The 7,303-nt window shown below is 34.3% G+C and overlaps 1 long non-coding RNA gene across 1 annotated transcript in view; it reads left to right on the forward strand.

The window, feature by feature from the left end:
• Nucleotides 1-6,626, forward strand: part of LOC118156954 — a 19,226-nt gene extending 12,600 nt beyond the window's left edge. The window contains exons 2-3 of the long non-coding RNA XR_004746498.1: nucleotides 56-59; nucleotides 6,616-6,626. This is a non-coding gene — a long non-coding RNA (uncharacterized LOC118156954). The remainder of the gene's footprint in view (nucleotides 1-55; nucleotides 60-6,615) is intronic.
• Nucleotides 6,627-7,303: the final 677 nt, after the last annotated feature.

Below are 7,303 nucleotides of genomic sequence, written 5' to 3' on the forward strand. Positions count from 1 at the left end.
TATATATATATATATATATATATATATATATATATATATATATATATGGGGGGAGGGGTGTTGGTGTTGCAGGGGTGGCCTCTGAGAGAAAATATTAAGGACTGCTCCCATGCTGGGCAGCCATTTCCAGCTGGCTCCAAAAAGGACGTACCACTGGCCAAAACTGAGCTAATAAGCAGAGTTAGCTGCTCCTCTGAAATAGCATATTTAAGAAAGGATAAAAATTGCTGAGCACCAGCTATGAGTGAAAGGAAAGAGAAAAAATGTGAGAAAATCAATTCTGCAGACATTAAACTCAGTGAAGAAGGAGGGGAGGAGGAGGTTTTTCAGCCACCAGAGCAGGAAATTCTGTGCAGCCTGTGTTTGGGCACACAGCGGAGCAGCCTGAAGGAGGCTGCCAGCAATGGAGAGCACATGCACGAGCAGACTCTGGGCTGGACCTGCAGCCCACAGAGAGCAGGAGGTCTGTCAGGAGCTGCTGTCTGCCAATGACCCATGTTGGATCAATCTGTTTCTGAAGGACAGCAACCTGTGATACATTCCCATATTGGAGCAGTTCTTGAAGATCTGCAGCCAAGAAATGAGCCACACTAGATAAATTCATGAAGATCGGCAGCCAAGAAAGGAGCCACACTAGATCAATTCATAAAGGACTCCATTCTATGAGAGAGACCCTATGCTGGAGTGGAGGAAAAGCAAGAGGAGAGAGCAATACAGAAAACAAAAACAAAACAAACAAATAAAAAAACATTATGTACTTGTCTGCAACCTCCATTCCCCATTCTCTTGCTCTGCTCAGAGGGAAAAAAGTAGAAAAAAGGAAATTGATATTGAACCTGGAAAGAAGATGGGTCTGGAAGGTGTTTTTGGTTTGATTTAGTTCTCATTATCTTACTTTGTTATGAATTAACAATAAATTAAATTATTCTTTCTCCAAGTCATCTGCTTTGCCCAACAGTAATTACTGAGTAATTCCACTGTTCTTATCTCAACCCACAAGTTTTTCTGTCATATATTCTTCCTGCTGAGGAGGGAGAAGCATGGTTAGTACCTGGTAACCAGCTGAGGTTAACCCATCACATTGCTTTTAAATAGATTTTAACCCTAACATTGATTGATTTACCCCAGATGAAATAAGGTGCTCAAGAATTTTTAAAATTCACCTCTTTGTTTTCTCCATTTGTTAAAAGTAGTGAGGATGAATAGTGAGAAATACAGCGAGAATTTATGTTTAAGACAAAATGCTGCTCAAGGTGTGTGCCAGGCTTTGATGTTAGTATAGACTACAATATTGCCATACTACTGGAAATAATGTTGAGTGATGTATTCAGATGGACCATCTGCAAAATCTCTGTTGTATCCTAACATTAGTAGCTAAACTTAAAAAGGGACTTAACTTCTAAAAGTGACTGACAGGTTTAAAAATGTTAAATATTATTTTTTATTTAAATGCTAACATGCAGAGGAGGTATTTTCATACTGAGCATTTTCTTCAGAGAATAAGCATAGTGGGGATACAAGCAGAGATATATTGCAAAAGACACAGTTAACAATCAACTACTTCAAAGTTATAAGAAGTGCCTGCAGTAAAACCCTCAAAGCCACACAAAAACTACTTATTTTATCCTATTTTTACTAGACTGAAAACTAGAAAATTTTGTAGTTGTTTTTAAGAGCTTCAAACAAACTTGAGAACAATTTTTTTTTTTTTTCACAGATTTTTAACATGGAGCTTGTTCAGCTCCAGCTTTCCATATATTTTATATACTTTATATATATATATATATATATTAATTTAATTCCAACAGAAAACCTAAAAAATATTTTTACAATATTTAAGTTGATTAAAATGTTTGCATGGAATATTTTTCTGATATGTTCTGGAAATCATGGTATAGTTAGTCTTAGAAAGCTCACAGAGGCAGTATAGGCTCTTCTGCTCTCATTCATTGTATTATTGGAATAAAAACCACCACCACCACCAATAACAAAAATGCAATAGAAGCAGACCTTTTCCCCACTTCGACCCAAATATAAATGTTCTTTTTTAAAGTAACACATATCACAACGCCCATTTTACAGGACATACAGGACAGCAAAATCTGAACTGGAATAAAATGTTTACAGGACATACAGGACAGCAAAATCTGAACTGGAATAAAATGTATAAAATCTGAACATTTCTTCAACTTGTCAACTACAATGCCCATCTGGAATAGTTCTGAAGGTATATTGATTTACTGCAAAGTATTCTTGCAGGTGAACACATGAAAAGGAATCCCCTAATTTCAGCCCTTTTTATTTCAGATAGAATAAAAATATTAACAGAATCACAGAATCACCTAATTGTAGAGGTTGGAAGGGACCTTGAAAGATCATCGAGTCCAACCCCCCTGCCAAAGCAGATTCCTCAGAGCAAGCTGCCCAGGTAGGCATCCAGACGGGCCTTGAATATCTCCAGAGAAGGAGACTCCACAACCTCCCTAGGCAGCCTGTTCCAGTGCACCGTCACCCTCACCGTAAAGTTCTTTCACATGTTGGTGTGGAACTTCCTGTATTCTATCTTGTGGCCATTGTCCCTTCTCTTATCCCCACAAACCGCTTCCCTTCCCTTCCCTTCCCTCCCCTCCCCTCCCCCTGGGGGATGGGGTGTCTAGCTCATCAATATTTATAAACTCCTGAAAGGAGGATTTGATGGCCAGTGCCAGGCTCTTTTCATTGGCACAGTTTCACAGTGATAGAAATGGGCAATGGGCACAAACTGAATCACAGGAGATTCAATGCGAAATCAGGAAACACTTTAGTATGAAGGTGATGGAACACTGGCACAGGTTGCTGAGAGGAGGTTGTGGAGCCTCACTCCTTAGAGACATTCAAAAGCCACCTAGACATCATCCTGGACAATCTGTTTTAGGTGTCCCTACTTAAGCAGGAGAGATTGGACCAGATGGCTGTCTAAGGTATCTTCCAACTTCAACTATTTTATGAAAAACCTTTGCAGCCTATTTTTGAGGTATATTAATAGATGAGGTGATGTTCTTTGAGAGTGGATTCTAAACCTTTTGAGTCTCTGCTACAAACTTTCTTTCTGTATTTAACCTTGTGTTGTTAAATGTCTGAAAGCATTTGTTTTACCAACACAAATCCCTTTCGGAATTATTTCTTGCTAGTCTACATTACATGTTTTTCCAAGATTTTGGAAATCAAGACCTCTTCAAAGATAATCTATCACTTTATAGTGAGTGAGATTAATGAATGCATGGTCTAGTCATATTTTTTTCATCCTATGAGCAAGTGCACTGTTGCAATCTGTAGAAGCTGAGAACAGCAGAGGAGCCATACTGAGATGGCTGCTAAATGACAGTAGTGTTGATGGTCATGGTGGCATATACTCCATGGCTCTGGAAGATAAATAAATTATCAACAAGATATAACTGTACAGCTGGAAATATCAAAATATGTCTAAACATAGTTTACTGTGAAGAGGGGTGTTACTTCTCAGAGTTTAGCCTCATCTGCTGTTTCAAACCTGTGCCTTTTGAGGAACGGAGTGTAAAGAGCAGGGAGTACTTGCTTTTCAATAGTACTAGCTTTTTTGTCTTTCTGTAAAGCTACTGACATATTCTGCCTAAACTGTGTACAAAGTTGTCTTAAGAACTACTGATGTATAACTTGCAGCCATATTAGCCTAGGAACATTTCTGTGCAGCAGCCAAATCTGCAGGAGACACTGTGAAAAAAGTCTGAATTATCCGCATCACACCCTTACCATAATTAAGGTATGTTTGTCTATTGCAGATTCTGTGATCTTATCAAAAGGTCAATTAAATCAGAAATTGTCTTTCAGCTTAAAAGATCATATCACTTTCAAAAATCACACTGCTGTCAAGATGTCTGACTTGCACTTTTATTTATGGGAGAGCCAGGGTTAAAATAATTGACTGTATCTGTTCATTTGAACATTACTTCATTCTCATATGGTTGCAACTTTTACATTAGAAAGGCAGAAAACACAAGAAAAATACAGTGGAAACAAAGAACTGTATTTTAGTGTGTGATACTGTCCAGTTTCAATTCATGCTATTTCAAATGAATACGGACACTTATTTTGATTTGATTTGTTTGGCCTTTTTCTAATTTTAGATGTATAATTGCACTTTGAAGTGCATTTCATCATTACCCGAAAGGAAAGAATAAAACCCATTTTTCCCTACAACATATTCATTTTCTCATCAAATGTTTTTATTAACAGATACTTCTTACATGTTAGTAACAGATGCTAGATATAGTAGATCTTGTTTATGTAGACAGTCTTTACTACAAACCATTTTGTTCTGACCATCTTTCCTCTCAGATGGGACATAGATCAGAAGTACCCTTACATTTATTAGTTTGCACATTTCCAAGATTTCATGGTAATTTTATTAACCCCCGTTATCTGTTTTTATTTGGTATCTAGTTATTAAAATAATGACTTGTCTATAGTTACTTCTTATTTTTTACACTGATATTATGTATGTTCTCTCACTTTTTTTTTTTTTTAATCGATTGTGTGAATTGAAAAAAATATGTTATTAAGTTTTCTCTTCATAGTGAAACCTTAAAAGAAAAATATAGGGGGAAAAATAAACCAAAAAACAACAACAAAGAAAATCCCAAAACATTGTAAGTTCTAAGCTGTTGAAAAAAAAAAAAAAAAAAAAAAAAAAAAAGTCAATCTCTTTAGTGTTCTGTTCTTAGTTTTCCACTTCATAGACTTTTAGTCTTTAAGGTAAGTAATTGCTAAAAACATGCATGATCACTGTATTTTTTTCAGCACATATTAAAAAGCTTGGGTTTAGTTACCTAGTTCCTGTACTGGTGTAATTAATATATCTCATTTGTATCTGAGAAATCATTTGTGATTATTGGATTGCACTGATTGGATTCCAAGGGTCTCTATTGGTGAACCTTATGTCACCATCCAAAAGGTCTTAAGTATGTGATTCCCCAGTTGATCAGTAAATCTAAATATTATCTCTAAACTACCATAATAGTGAAAAGGAAATCTAAACGTTGAAGCAGGAAGTTGCTTTGATCTATTTTTCACGGTATTAGTGCAGAGTATTTTTTTTTCCTTTTCCTTTTTTTTTTTTTTTTCATTTTCTTCTTTATTCTTTCTGAGTACTACAGAAAAAGAAAGGAAATAAACTATTAAAATTTTGATTTTAATTCATCTTAAATATAGTCAACAAAGTCACTCACAGATTCTTTGTCCTGGGTCCTACTGTTAACAGATGATATTAAATAAGATATTATGCAGCGAAGAGCTTTTTTACCCCCTTAAATTTATATTAGTAAAATTATTTTGTTCATATTGTTTAAATAAGTTCCTCAATGATTTAGAAACTATTTAAGTCATTTAAGTTATATTGTATTGTTCCACAATTTAATAAAGTAATAAAATTAAGATTTTTAAAAGAAAAGGATATTCATGTTTTGAAACTCATATCAGAAAGCCATCATCTATTAGCCTTTGTATAAGCCTGCCTGCTTTATGCTCACAACAAGCCAAATTTTGAAATCCTTACTCTGGCATGGAAAGTACTGCAGCCACTAGGAGATTTTCCAGAATGCTGACTTCATGATTTATACTATAGTACTGTTTAGTCTAAACCATTTCATTTTCTAATCAGTCACAGTTATACAGATACTACTGAACTAGTATGTGGATATTGCTTATCTGGAGTTAGAATTTGGTCCGGGTATTTGGTTTGCTTCTGAAAGGCAGACAATTCTTTGTTACAGAGTTCACATATTCTTAAATTCCTGTCTGATAAGATGGATCTTAGTGAAACTCCCTGAATTCATCTAAGTAAGCACACCATCACTATAATATATCACTATAATATATCACTATATTATCTACAAGTTAACAAGCTAACATGGGTTTTGTGTTATACGTTTCCATTTTTGAAATATCATTGGCTTCAGATGCAAGACACTTCTGTCAACATGCCTTATAGAAGCACATTAAACTGGACACACCTTAACATACAGCTGGAGTCTTATGAAATCATTATGCAAAGAGCAGGAGGCAAAATATATGACAGTTTTTAAAAATAGGTGATTTAGATCACTGACTTGATTACTGCAAAGAACAGAAATATGAAAATAAGTACAGGTTTTGTAGAGGAAAGTTATAAGAAATTACACAAATCTTATATGTTAAGTTTCTTGTAGCTAGTTACTGGGTAAAAGGAAGGAAGGCTGCTTAATTTGTCCTGGGTGCTGCCCAGGTTGTATCGTCAGAAGGCTCTGCCTTTTTTTGTGAGCAACTGTACACTCTCTTCTGAAAGAAGCTGAAATAAACAGGTAGTAAGTGAGAGAGCAAGAGAGAAATAAGCTTTCAGAACAATTCTGAAGAAGCAGGGAACATGCAGGCAAGTGAGAAGGAACAAGAACAATAGAATATATATATATATATATGTATGTATAATCATATATGTATGATTACCTTGTGGCTGCAACAAACTCTACATATATATATATGTAGAGTTTATATATACATATATATATAAATAAATATATGTATATAAATATATATACATATATATATAAATATATATATGTAGAGTTTATATATATATAGTTTAATATACTATTATAGTTTAATATATATATATATATGTAGAGTTTGTTGCAGCCACAAGGTAATCATACAAAATTACTAGACTGGCAAATTAAATTAGAGAAAAAACTCTCCTCTGCAAGAACATTGGGGAAGCAGAAATCTCTTTGTCAACCTTTGCTTTAAAAAATAAGAGATTTAAATTTTCTCAATTTAAACAGTTACTACATTCTAGGCTTTTTTGTTGTTGTTTTTTGTTTTGTTTTGTTTGTTTGTTTGTTTTATGTGTATGTCCAGATAAAATGCATAGATGTGTGCCTTCTGGTATGCTCTTTTGAAGGAAAAAGCAGTCTGTTATTCAGATCTAATTGGATTTGGGTTAGAACCATCAAATCAATTACAGTTTTTAAGGAATCAGTATGTATGCAGATAAAATATTTAAATGTGCTTGAAAAAATGACAATATTTTTAAGAAACTTTTAGACATAATGACTTTTAAAGGAAACAGATGTTGCAACTGTGATGATAAGATAGGAAAAAAAAGCTAAGGCTAAATAGCTATACAGATTGTAAAATAATAAAATAGCTTACAGATTGGAAATTTCACATGATAAATTTCTGCTGAGACTTTTGCTTTTACTATATTCATAAAGTAGTGAGGAAGAAGAAGAAAAAAAGTGAAAGTGAAATGTCT

Source organism: Oxyura jamaicensis, chromosome 1 (genome assembly GCF_011077185.1).
Source record: "Oxyura jamaicensis isolate SHBP4307 breed ruddy duck chromosome 1, BPBGC_Ojam_1.0, whole genome shotgun sequence".
Classification (NCBI taxonomy): domain Eukaryota; kingdom Metazoa; phylum Chordata; class Aves; order Anseriformes; family Anatidae; genus Oxyura; species Oxyura jamaicensis.